The following is a 13215-nucleotide window of genomic DNA, read 5'->3' as shown; positions in this document are numbered from 1 at the left end:
AGGAGAGAGGGCCGGAGGGACGGGTCACCTCCCGGGGAGGCCCGGGGGGTGGGCGCCATCCTCCCTCCTGACCCAAGCTGACAGGCCCTTCCTGCCCAGCGAGGCCGACCACACAGATACCCTTCCCAGACCCGGTGCTCCTCGGGGGACCCTGCGGCCCGCGGCTCACCACAGGGCCCTGTCCTCTCCTGGCTCTTCAAATGTGGTCCCTGGGCCACCTATCACCTCCTGACCCTCCCAGCAAGCCGCCCTGTAAGGAGACGACGTTTGTCAGGACACTTGTCCCCCCAATCATGGGGCTTGCACAGGGCAAGGACCAAGGACCTCGCATCCGGCTCCTCAGAGCCAGTAAGAGCACGAGGGTGGCGGCCAGGAGCCAGGCTTCAGGTCAGTCCAGACGGGAGTCTCAAGCCTCCGCTCTGCATGGTGCTGGGGTCTGTCCCCTCGTCGGGGAAACAGGGACGCCGGCCCCGGAGGCATCTCAAGCCGCCTCCAGCACAAGGGCTCTTCCTCCTCCGGCCTCGGCCTCCCCGCAGGGGCCCTGCAGCTTGTGGGCTGCTGCCTCCGGGCGGCACACGGCGACCCTGCCTGGACAGCTGGCTCCACCCGTCCTGTGTTCACAGGCAGCAGGAGGACGGCCCCCCCACCGGCGGCCAGCTGCCCCCCCACGCAGGGCCCGGCCTGGCCTGCTCACAGCAGCATCAACGGCACAGAGCAGCGTGGGGGCCCACAGGCCAGGCCGCGGCTTCTAAGCGACACGACGCTCCACCCACTCCCTCCCGGGATGGCTTCTCGGCCCTCACTGTGCCCGGAGAGCAGAGAGCGGCCCCACCCCGCAGGCCGGCCGCCCCCACCATCCCCCACTCTGCCCTCTGCGGCAGGCCCGGATGCAGGGCCCAGGCTAAGGCCCCGGGATTAGAGGCCCAGCCTGAGCCACAGGGCCCCTCACTCACTAGGGCTCCCAGTCACGCTGTCACAGCGGCCGGCCGCCAGCCCCCGCCAGGCCGAGACCTGCGAGCTGTGATGACATCACCCTGGCCTGGGAGGCTGCGAACGGGAGACAGCTCGTCCCGGCCAGGACCTCTCCCCGCTCGAGCAGCCCACCACCAGGTAGGCCCCACGTGACCGTAGGCACTAGGACAGCTGCCCTGTCACGGTCCCCACCCCCCTGAGCCCTAACAGCCATGTGCTTCTGCCACAAGCCCACGGGGCCACCGCGCACACTCTGTTCACGGGTGTGGGCACGCAGCTGGCCCTTAGGAAACTCCGACCGAGCGACCAGCTCCGTGAAAGGCCACCAGGCTGTTCCCGAGGAGCGGGTGGGGGTCTGCGCTCCCCTCCCCAGGGCCACCGTGTCCTCCTGGTGGGGCTCCTGCTACGTCCTGTGGGCTCCCAGCAGCGCCTGAGACCATGCATGAGGCAACTCCTGTCCCACAAAGTGTCCCCAGGAGGCGAGTCCACGGAGACAGAAAGCAGACGAGGGGCTGCTCACGGCTGGGGGTTGGGGGCGTCTTTGGGAGCAACGACAGTGGCCGCATGAGGCTGTGGCTGTGCTAAAGCCCTGGGCGGCACACCCGGGCAGTGGGTGTGGACGGTATGTGAAATCTGTCCCCATAAAGCCATTTAAACAACAACAAAAGAGCCAGGAGCAGCTACGCCAGAGGCCTAGAGCGGCCCCTGGAGCACAGCTCTGGGGATCACCCATGGGCACCACTGGAGCAGGGGCAGCCAGGGCTGTCTGCTTGAGCCCCCCCCCATCTAAATGGGGCCCTCCCCATAGTCAGCGGAGACCAACAGAGACCAGTAAGTTAGCCTTCCTGGAACCGTCAGAGCAGCGCCTGATACGATCTCAGTACTGACTGAGTAGAACGTCCTTAGCAGAACGTAATAGTTCGTAGCAGAACGTAGTAGCTCCTTAGCAGAACGTCTGACGGAAGGTAGAGCGGACGCAGGCAAGCCCGGGGAGCCGCGGCACAGAGGGGCTGGGCCAGCTGCCGAGTACACCCAGCCACGGGCCGTGGGCGACCCAGCGCTCTGCCAACGGCTGCAGGCCCGCTCACCACCCCAAGGCCAGCAGAGTGCCATTTTCAGGAAATTAAAAGCATGGCTGTCGAACAAATAGAAAGCGAGTGTTTGCCAACAACGGACAAGCGCAGAGTAAAGCCGTTCGCAGTCGTTCGAGGACCAGGAAACAGGTTCTGAAATCCACGAGCTGGGTTAGAGCTGAAATGGGTCAATGTCCCAGAGGCGAGAGAACCGGAACCTTCCAGGTTACCTTTCCTGCCAGACACAGGTCTGCACACAAACATTAATTACTTCACAAATCGGAATCCCTAACCCACAGCAGACAGCAGTCAAACACGGTCTCTCTCGCGGGCCTACTGCCCAGTGCCCCAGGAGGACTCAGGAGAGGCGCTTTCCCTGGTTTTCAACCTCGGAGTAATCTCCCTGGACACCGAAGAGAGGCGCTGCAGACGGCACAAACGAATGGCCAGGCAGGCCGCGTTCCCGGCCTGGAAGAACTAACGTGGCTGAAGCGTCCGTACTACCCGAAGCAGACTACAATCCAATGCAATCCTGGTAAAATCCAAACAGCGTTCTCCCCAGAAACAGAACAGTTTTTAGGATTCTGCGGAACCACCGAAGATCCCGAGGAGTCTCAAGAGGGACGAAGCCAGAGACCTCCCACACCTGATGCCACCGTAGCTTGCAAACGACTGCGATCAAAACTGGCGTAAAAACAGACACACCGACGAACGGAACAGAACGAAGAGCCCAGAAATAAAGCCACACACGGCCGCTTGAGCTAGGACAAGGACGCCAAGAATACACACTGAGGAAAGACACATCTGTTCAGTCCCCGGCCGCGGAAGGCCAGTCAGCATGGGTGCAAGTGTGACCCTGGGCCCCGGTCTCACGCGATACACAGAAATGAACTCAAGACGGACTGGAGACTTACATGGTGAGAACCGAGCCTGTAAAATTCCTAGAAGACAGGGTACGCTCCCCGACATCGGTCTTGGTGATAAGTTACTGGGGATAAGCAAAGGCAACAGAAGTGAAAGGCTGGCAGCCGGGACCACGTCAGAGCGAGAAGCTTCGCACAGCAGAGTGAGAAGGCGACGAACTGAATGGGAGACGGTGTGCGAGTCACGGGTCTGGTTAGGGGCTGACACCGAACACGAGGAGAACCTGGACAGCTCTACGGAAAAACCATCTGATTAAAAGTGGGCGGAGCGAGGCAATAGGCATTTCCCCAAAGAAGATGTCCCAATGGCCCAGACGCGCGAGATGTTCCTTGTCACCCAGTGTCGGGGAGATGCAAACCAAAACCACAGTGACAAAGCCCCTCCCACCGGTCAGAAGGGCCAAAACCAACAACACAGAGAACAACAGGTGTCGGCGAGGGCGCGGAGAAAGGGAGTCCTCGTGCGCCGCTGGTGGGAACGCGGGCTGGCCCAGCCGCGCCAGGAGACCGTGCGGCCGCTCCTCACCAAGCTGGACACAGAGCTGCTCTACGACCCAGCAAGCCCACTTCGGGGTATTTACCCAAAGGAAATGAAGTAATCACTACTGTCAAAGGACACCAGCGCCCCATACTCAACGCAGTGTTACGGTATTTCCATGACTCACAACTACCTACGACTTACCAGATGAGAACCACCCCGTGTCCGTCGACGGACGGATGGACACAGAAGTGCGGTGCGTGGACACCACGGAGTATCTCCAGCCGTAAGAGCAGGAAACCCTACCCGTGTGACCACACACGTGGCCGTGGCGGCAGTCTTCTCAGTGAGATGAGTCCGAGAAAGACCAGCACGGTATCCTGTCACTTCCATGTGAGGTGTAACAACAACGAGTCAAAGTGAAGCCCAAACCCACAGACAGACAGGAGGAGACGGGCAGTGGCCAGACGCGGGGGTGAGAATGGAGGAAAGGTGGGGGCGGAGGGGTCGAGAGGGACTGACTGAAAATGAAAAAAACGATCCTTTTTCTTGCTGAGGAGAAGAGCAGGAATGAAGCCTCAAACACCGAGTCTGGAAATGCGGCCCGTCCCCAGCCTCGGCTCCCTGCCAGCCGAGCCCGAGCTCTGTCTGTGCTCCTCGTGCCCCGTGCCCCGGGCAGCGCGCGGAGAGAACAGAGCGCCTCCCTACACCTGCTTTCGGGGGAAAGGGCAGGCCTATCTCTCCCTGAGGAACAAAGTGAGAAAAAAACTTAAGAAAAAAAAGAAAGAAAGAAAGCAAAGGTAACAGGATGATAAGAACAGGCTGCTGCAGCCTGTGTGGGGTGGGGGCCAGGGCGGTCAATGCCCTCGTGCAAGGCCAAGAGCCCAGGCCAGGCCCCCCACCGAGAGCCCGTGGGTGGGACCCCCTGCGCACGGTCACCAGAAACGGGGACCCCAGCCAGCTGGGCAGCACAGACTCACATCTGGTGACTCGAAGGTAGTCACAGGAGACTGGCAGCCTCATCCGTAAACGGAGGTCAGCAGGGTCCCGGGCCCGCGGCGGCCAGGGCGCAGAAGGAGCAACCACAGCCAGCCCCGCTGGAGGCACCCCCGTCCTGGACCTCAAAGCACCTCCACGATTATGTACCAATAAGGAGCAGGTCTCGGTACAAGTGCGAAAGGGAAGAAAACCCAATGAGTGAGACTAGGAGAGGAAAGAGCAGAGCCAGCCCCGCAGAGCGCGGATCCTAGAAAAACCAGACACACGTCCTAGAACAACTGTGTTTCTGTGAAAGTTAAAGAAAAATCCCAGACTAGGATCTCCACCATAAATGGGAAACCAGTAAAAATGAATCGCTAGAAGGGACGCCCGCGGACTCAGTTCAGCGTCTGCCTTCGGCTCAGGTCGTGATCCCCGGGTCCCGGGGTCGAGCCCTGCGTCGGGCTCCCTGCTCAGCGGGAGTCTGCTTCCCCCTCTGCCCCTCCCCCCCGTTCTTTCTCGCTCACTCTGCGCGCTCGCTCTCAAACAAATAAATAACCTTTAAAAATGATTAGGAAGAAAACGAATCTTTAGAGTGAAAACAAGTAGAGACCCAGAGATCCAAAATGTCCAAGTTCACATGTAAATAATTAAAACGAAGTTACTGCATTTCCTCCCTCATGGTGTACTCAGCTCTGCGGAGGCAGCGCCGATGACTCAAGAACACTCAGAGCGGCTCTCAGAACAGGCAGCAGGGGCAAGGCCGGGGGTAGGAAGCCTGAGAAGGCCGGGGTGGGGAAGAGCGGGGCTCCGCCGCAGCACGTCTGTCCGTCCGTCCATCTGTCCGGGAGGCACGGGGGGCCCGTCCGCGGAGGTGGTGTCTGACAACTTCAGCGCTGATGGAGCCACCAGGAAGCACCTGGACAAGCCCACAGAGCCGCACGCAGCGCCTTCATAAATAAAAGGGAGCCCACGCCTAGAGCGCCCTAGTGAAACCCAGCGAGCCCGTGGGCCGCAGCGGACACCCAGACCGCCCCCGGGGAGGCCGCTGTGGAGCGCGGGAAGGAAAACCAGCAGCCGGGACGTGCCGTCGTCAACACCCCGAAACGAAATGCCCAGCTAAAATGCTTTCCACGGACGAGGGCAAAACCACGGCATTCCAGAGCAGTAAAATCGGAGCAAGCCCGGCAGCAGCGCCCGGCCCGGCAGGAAACCGGAAGGGCAGCCCCAGGCGGGGGGCGGGGTGTGTCCGCAGACGGGCCCCCGCAGCGGGGAGAGAAGGTGGGCACGGAGGGCCCACGAGGCCGCTGACGGGGACAGCCCTGCGCGGCAGGTGTGCGACGCGGATGACGTCTGGTCCGCTCGGCGCAGGCCGGCGGCATTAGGGAGCAGGGGCGCCTGTGCTGCTGGCACTGGCTGGAGGGCTCTGCGCCTGCCCCGCTTTATGGGGTAGACATCACACACCGTCCCCAGGTTGAGTACTGTCCCCCCAAAATTCACGTCGACCCGGGACCTGAGGCAAACCGGGGCTCCGCCCGAGTGAACAGTTCAGGACTGGGAGGAGATGGCCCTGGATCCAGCGACCGAGGTCCTCGTGAGGCGAGGAGACACAGACACACGGGCCGCGGCAGTGGGGACGGAGCCTGGGGTTTCCGGCCAGCAGCAACGGAAGCAGGAGCAGAAGGAGAAAGACGGTGAGGCCGGGCGGCAGCCGTGGCAGGGCTCCCGGGTAGCAGCCTAGGCCAGGAAGATGAGGGCGGGGGGCGGCCCTCGGCCACTTGGTAGGAGCCCCGAAGCACTAGGGCCTCTAAACGCCCTCATCGGGCCCAGACATCACACCGTCCACCGACTGGGATCAGACGGAAACGCCTGCCAGGTGTTGGGGGCAGCAGGTTCCAGAGGCTGCCCACAGCGGGCTGGAGGGGGCACCACCGGGGCCAACCTGGAGCTCTCGGGACAAAGAGCAAGCCCTGCGCTGGGAGCTCCGGGCTCCGGTCCTAGCTACTTCAGGGCCTGCAGCCTCATTTCTGGGGGCCTCAGTTCCCCCTCCCCGGCCGCTGTATCAGAAGGGACAGAGAATGTTCTCCAGCTGTACAGCCCCAGCGAGGGGGCCCATGGCTGTGTGCCCAGGACTCTGTCAGCTTCAGCGCGGAAGGGCTCCATCCCCGAGACCCTCCCCAGGCCCGGGTAGCGCAGCTGGACCTGGGGACGGCCATGCCCAGGCCCTCTGCACGGTGCCATCCTGCAGCCCAAGACGGCCACTCCTGGGGAGCCCGCCAGGCCGGAATGCCTGCTGCACGGAGGCCCCCCTTCCTTCCCGCGCCTGGCCCCAGTTTGCAATAACACAGGGATATCCCCAAGGCTCTGTGAACAGCTGGGCCCGTTCTGCTCAGCTATCAGCTCCCGATGAGTCAGCCCTGCCGGGCCTCCCACAGACGCCACGTCCCCACCTCCCGGCCTCCACCAGGCAGCTCTGCACCTCCTGAGGGCCCCCGACCCTGAGGTGGCCTCTCCAGCTCCGGCCCTGACATCTGCGGCAGCGGCAGGAGGCCGGGAGAGCTCCGGGGTCCGAGAGGCAGGAAAGAGGCTGGGTCACGGCCCCCAGCCACGCCCGCTGCCCACACAGCTCAGCCACCCGCTCTGGGCTCTCAGGACCCTCCCTGGGAGTAAACCCTTCCGCAAGCAGCAGCGCCACACAGGACAGACAGAGCTGGGCCTGTCCCCATGTCCCCTTCCCACCCGAGGCCCCTCAAGGAAACCGTCCGGGCCAAACCCCACCCAGGCTGCATGGACGTCCCCAGAAGCTCAGAGCCGGTCCCGCAGCCGGCTGGGGCAAGCAGCTCTGTTTCCCGCAGCCTAAGGCTCCCCCACAACACTCCGCCTTCTCCCGGGTCTGGGCACAGAGGAAGGAGGTGACAGGGTCAAATCAGAGCCAGAAAAGGAGGTCCAGCAGCGACCCCCGCTGGGTGTGCGGGGCCCTCACAGGACCCCACAGCGGCTCTGCAGGGTCGAGGCAGCCCCACACGGGTGGGGCCGACGGTGCAGAGAGGGGGCCGCCGGGGGAGAGAGAAAGAGAGAGGAAGGGGCATAAAGGCCGCCCGCCCCTCCCTCGCCCCCGGCGGGAGGATGCCCCTGAAGGGAGGTCCCAGGGGCTGCCGGGGCACGTTTTGCCAACGAGACAGCTGTGTCGTCAGGGAGGCCAGAGGCTCTCTGCCACTTGCCCCGTTTCAACAAGATCTGATCTTTTATCGGCTCCAAGAATCCGCTGCCAAATCATTCAAATTTACATTAATTGCTTTGAATTCCTTGAGGGCCCCGCCAGCCCTTTCTCTGCAGACCCCGCAGACCGCAGCGTTTCTCCCTCAGAGGACCCACTCTCCACAGACAGACGTCTCCGAGCGGTTTCTGCTCCCGGAGGGGATTCAGAGCCCCAGGCTCATTTATTTGGAGTCTGTCGTTTCTGGGTTTGCTCTGCTTAAATGTGTAGATGTCCCGGCGCAAACACTCTCTGGGGTGCCGTCCTCTGGTCTCTATTCGGGCCACCCAGAGGCTCGGGGTCTCCATGCTGCAGCAAACAGCTTACAGGCAAAATCCAAACGAGCTGTCCCCACGCAGGAACCTCCTCAATGACCATCTCAGTTTTGTTCCGTCGAGTTTCAAAATACAAATTTATGCAATTAAACCTAAAGGCACCCTTAAAACTTCTTCCCGCAAGTACGATTTTCCAAAGCACAATTACACCATTTGGAAATTAGGTCTTGCATGCCCTCCGTGGCCCCAGAATTCAGTCTGGTCTGTCTCCTCCCGGCCGCCCTGGGGACACACAGCCGCGTGGCATTCAGCTTTGCACACTCTACCGGCCATCCCTCTGGTTCCCGAGAGCTCCCAAAGTTCAAGAGCGCTGGTGCTCCCTCTGTCAAAGAGCACGATCTTAAAACCTCCAACTCACACAAAATGCAGCCAAAACGTCCCTGCCGTCACAGGCTGTTCTCTGACGGCCCAGTGCGTGTGCCCCTGGAGCTGGCGGCACAGGGGTGGCGAGCTCGGACGCTCTGTCCCTCGACACACCACACCTTTGAGCCAAATTCTGTCATTCAGCTGTTCTGTGAGTACGTAAAGACACTTGCACGTTTTGCAAACCACACCTTCTAGGCCTGCTGATGCCTCCCTGAGCTGGTTTCAGCATGACGCGGAGTCTTGTGCACTACAAGGCCCCCAGGGATAATGGGTTTCTTTTTTTTCTTTTCTTTTTTTTTTTAAGATTTTATTTATTTGACAGACAGAGATCACAAGTAGGCAGAGAGGCAGGCAGAGAGAGAGAGGGAAGCAGGCTCCCTGCTGAGCAGAGAGCCCGATGCGAGGCTCGATCCCAGGACCCTGAGATCATGACCCGAGCCGAAGGCAGAGGCTTCAACCCACTGAGCCACCCAGGCGCCCGGATGATAGGTTTCTTAACTTGGCCAAAACAGCGAGTTTTTAACCACAGAGCAGGGATCCTCTGAAATCTGTCTTCTTGTAACTGCCTTCAAAAGCAACAAACCTTCTGTGAAGGTGGTTTTTCTCCCTGAACTGATGGCACCATTGGCGGCACGTCGGACGGCTCACGTCTGACTGGGTACACACGAGGCGGCCTCCCCTAGACCCCATCAGCTGCGTGAAATTAACCGATTTCCCACCTGAAACTCCAAGGTCGCTCATCGACACGCTGGCCAACACGCAGAGGTCCTGACCGTCCGTGCCAAGAAGGCCTGGGCTTGGACACGGGCACAGTCCATTCATTTAGAAGGACAGACACCAGCTCTGTGTGAAGCCCCAGGCCTCACAGAGTGCTGGGAAAAGGTGCCCCTGCGCCAGCAACTCTGGGGACCTTAGCAACTGTCTCTGTGCCACAGCTGGCCTGTCCCCAGGCCCCGGTCCTTGGGGCTGTCCGAGGGCCCATGTTGGATGGCAGCGTCCACACCCGCTTTACACAAGCCAGAACTCAGCGTCCACTCTCGAGAGAGACGTCAGGAATCCAGCAGTTCATTAAGCACGACTCCTGGCTCTCTGCTTGCTGCCACAGGAAGGGTTTCTTGAAAAGTTTCTCAAGCAAACAATAAAACAGTTGTGGGTTTGCACCATGCCACACGTGCCCCGAGCACAGCAGTAGCCACACGTGCCCCAAGCACAGCAGTAGCAAGCCTCCCCCGCGTCTGCTCCACAGCCGGACCGCACGCCTTCGCTCCCCACACACAGCTCGGCTCATCCAGCATGAGTCGCCCGAGGAGCCCGCGCCGGGGCTGCCTGACACTGGTGTCGGGCGGAGCAGCAGCGCTCACCATGCGTCAGCCCCACCCGCTTGTGTGTGGCCTGGAAAGGCAGAGCTCCAAGCAGGACACATTGCCAACCTCACGTGGACGCAGAAGTGGCAGGGGGCAGAGGTGACTCCAGGACGGGGCGAATGGCCTAGAAGGGCAGGACGAGGCCAGAGAGCAGGAGGTCTCGGGGACGGATGGCTCCCAACGTGTGAACCGCGGCTCACAGGCCCCAGCCCCGCCTGGAAGGCCTGTGGGCACGCTGGCATGAACACGGCCAGGAGGACGGGCTGCTGACCCCACGAGGGCCAGCCAGCCTCTCCGCCCGGCACCGCGCGCACAGGGCGCACAGACAGAGCCGCGCGGCGACCGATGGCCTTGGCTTCCCCTCACCGAGGCTGCTGGCCGCTTCCGGGCCGCCATCAGTGCCTCCCCCGCCCACCAGCGCCCAGCCGGCCCCCGACGATGAGTGAGCGTGCGGAAACCCACCAGACCCCCCGGCCTCGCGGCGGTCTGCCTTCCTGTCCGGATCCGCTTTCCGGCCTGTCTTTGGCTTCCCTCTCCACAGGCCTCTGCCAACCACACTTGCCAAGGGCTCAAGGAGCATCTCATCTGCCAACCCAGGGTCCCATGCGCTGTCGCCTCAGGCCAACAGATCCCCGTTAGCGTGAAGGAGTGACAAAGGGCCCTGACCCCGGGACCCGCTGGTCCCATCTGACACCTTGTCACCCAAAACAGACCAGCCTGCGAGAACAGGAAAAGGCTCCCTCACGGCGCAGCTAATCCCTGGTTTGACGTGACCTCCCAGGACTTAGGACACTGTCCTTTGAGATGCACCAAAGCCCAAAGGTGGAGACCACCCAAACGTCTGACAACAGACAGACAAACAAGCGTGGCCCACCCAGACGGCGGGACAGCGATGGTCCTCACAAGTCACGATTGTGACGCTTGCTGCGACCTGGATGGACCTCGAGGGCGTGACACTCCGTGAAAGAAGCCAGGGACAGAAGACCACACCTGCAAGTCCCTGCCACACGCGACATGAGCATAAGCCGAGCTACGGAGACAAAGCGCAGACCGCTGGTGGCCAGGAGCTGGGAGAGGGGACGCGGGGGCTGGCCAACGGGTCCAGGGAGTTCTGGGCAGGGCAAGGTCGCAGAGAGAGAGGCGGACACAGCTTCGTGAGCACACGGAGTGCCACCGCATACGCTCGCTGACAAACATGGTACTTCGCGTCACGTGAGTTGCATCTTGATTAAAAACATACGTTATATACGACAAAAATAAATAAATAACAACGTCCAGTACGTGTTTTGAACCCCGTCCTTCGAGGTACAATGCACATTTTGAAGTCTGGCCACGCTGACCCAGGAAGCAAAGCTGCGGGCCCAGGAACAAAGGCTTGTGGGAGGCAGACGGGTCCTTCTCGCCTCAGCCCCAGAGACTGCCGCATCCCATGGGGGCAGAGGTCCCGGTCCCCAGCGATCCTAGCACTACAACCTAATGCCTGGGCCCTCGGGCTCCTAGGGCAGCAGACCAGCAGGGAAAGGGGCCTCTCCTCTCCCCTCTCCACGAGGGGCAGAGAGGCACAGCCCTGGGCCCCAGGGATGAGGGTAAATGGACAGAACAACCAGGGCCCGGCAAGGCAGACGAAGCAGAAACGCTGAGCCCGGAGGACAGAGCCCACGCTTCCTGAATGACAACCCCGGCCGGTGGCCGTGTGGGGGTGTGGTGGGACATGGCAGCGAGGTGCACACACCTGGAGCCCCGGAGTGACCGGCCACCACACTGAAGAACAGAGGACAAGACAGGATGGACTTAACCAAGGCTAAAGGGGCTCTGAAGGGCGAGGGGTGCAGGACACAGCCAGGCTGGAAGCCCAGTCCCAGAAGGACCCCACTTCCTGCGTGTCTTATCCCCAGGATTTCCCTGGTGTGGGTGCTGCACTGTCCACGGTGCAGAAGACAAAAAGCCCCCAAGTGACCCTAAACTGGGAAGGGCTGAGAATAGCTACGTACCCCAGTGCCTTGAGCACCCTCCGTGGGACAACGCAGAGGGCACGTGGCAGGCTGCGCTCCGTCCGCTCCCGCCCCCCCGCCCCACGGGCAGCCCTTGCACCCCCTCCAGAACAAATGACGCGCACCCAGGTCTTCGTCTTGGGGCCTGCTACGTCGCGAAGCCCGTCTGTGACGAGGAAGGTCTCTGCAGGCTGACCCGGTCAGAAGGCGCCAGCTCTGTCACAGAGGAGGAGGGCAGGTGCGAGCGGCGCGCCCCACTCATTTCCCAGAACTAAGCACCTGACGGGAGGGTCCCCACGTCCACGGCACGCTGGCCTCGTGTGCGGGCAAGAGAGGCTTCACCCTGGACCCCACAGCAAAGCCAGAGCCACCCGCCGCTGAACACGGACCCCACTCCTTTGAACTGGCTGAGCCGCCGCCTCTCCACAAGGTGTCCACCCTGCCCACCCACGGCCTCCAGCACCTTCTCTTGCCCAGGGCACTGCAGGAAGCTCAGCCCTGCTGCTCTGTCCTCTGCACACCCTCCACACCCCAGCTGTCCGGGGATGCCACTGGCTACATCCCCACACTCTGCTCCCATTTAAATTCCTTCCAGGGCTCCCCAAGGCTGCTGTGCTGCTGGGACATGGGGTCAGGCCACTGTACACACCCAAAATACCGCCTCATCCATCGGTGATGGGGACAGTGGCTTTCCCAACTCCCCTCTCCTTGCCCCACACAGGAAGCGTCCAGAGCCTGAGCTGCCAACCCCAAGCCTCACGCCAGCCTGGCCCTGCCTCTCCCCCAACGCTTGTCAGTCTGTGCTGTGCACACGCCTGCCCACCTCCACCCGTGGCCCTCGCTCCCCGCCCCTGCCTGGCTCACGTCCTCGGAGCCCTAGCACTGGCCACACTCCCTCCCACCATGGACACGAGCTGCCCCTTTGGCCAGGCAGCCTGTACGACCCCAGCTCGGCACCTCACTCGCTCCTACTCATCCTCAAAATCTGACTCAAACTCCACTTCCTCCAGGAAGCCCCCTCCAGCCCCGGAGCCGAGTTCTGGCCCCGCTACTTCTTCCCACAGTCCTGGGCCCCTGCCACCCAGCACCTGTCCTCTGGGCAACTACACTCAGCCGGGCTCCGGGCTAACCCCCTGCACACGCAGCCAGCTTCTCGGGGCGGGGCCCGAGGTGCCCGCACGAGCGAGGTGCAGCCCGGCCCAGGCTCGGTGAATGAGCGGATGGGATGCCGTCCCGGCCGGGCTCCGGGCCCCTCTGCCAGCGCCCCACTCGGCCACGGCACGCAGCACACACGGGACGCGCAGGCTTCGCTGTGACTCGGAGCTCTCAGGAATGCTTTGGCAGCACAACGAATTTTGCTCAAAACCCCAACCGGACTTCTTATCTGAGAGGATTGCACAAAACCCTGGAACTCTTCAAAATCCTGTCCGCTAGCACGCAAACCAGTAAAACTGGGGGCCTCGGGGGTGGACTCACGGA

General features: G+C 61.9%; 1 long non-coding RNA gene across 2 annotated transcripts in view; it reads right to left on the bottom strand.

Moving 5' to 3' along the window:
* LOC116571043 overlaps positions 1–13215 on the bottom strand; it is a 30788-nt gene that overhangs the window by 15900 nt on the left and 1673 nt on the right. The gene's annotated exons all lie outside the window — the stretch shown is intronic.

The sequence above is a fragment of the Mustela erminea genome, chromosome 12 (genome assembly GCF_009829155.1).
Source record: "Mustela erminea isolate mMusErm1 chromosome 12, mMusErm1.Pri, whole genome shotgun sequence".
Lineage (NCBI taxonomy): Eukaryota > Metazoa > Chordata > Mammalia > Carnivora > Mustelidae > Mustela > Mustela erminea.
This window is presented reverse-complemented; position numbering and strand designations above follow the sequence as displayed.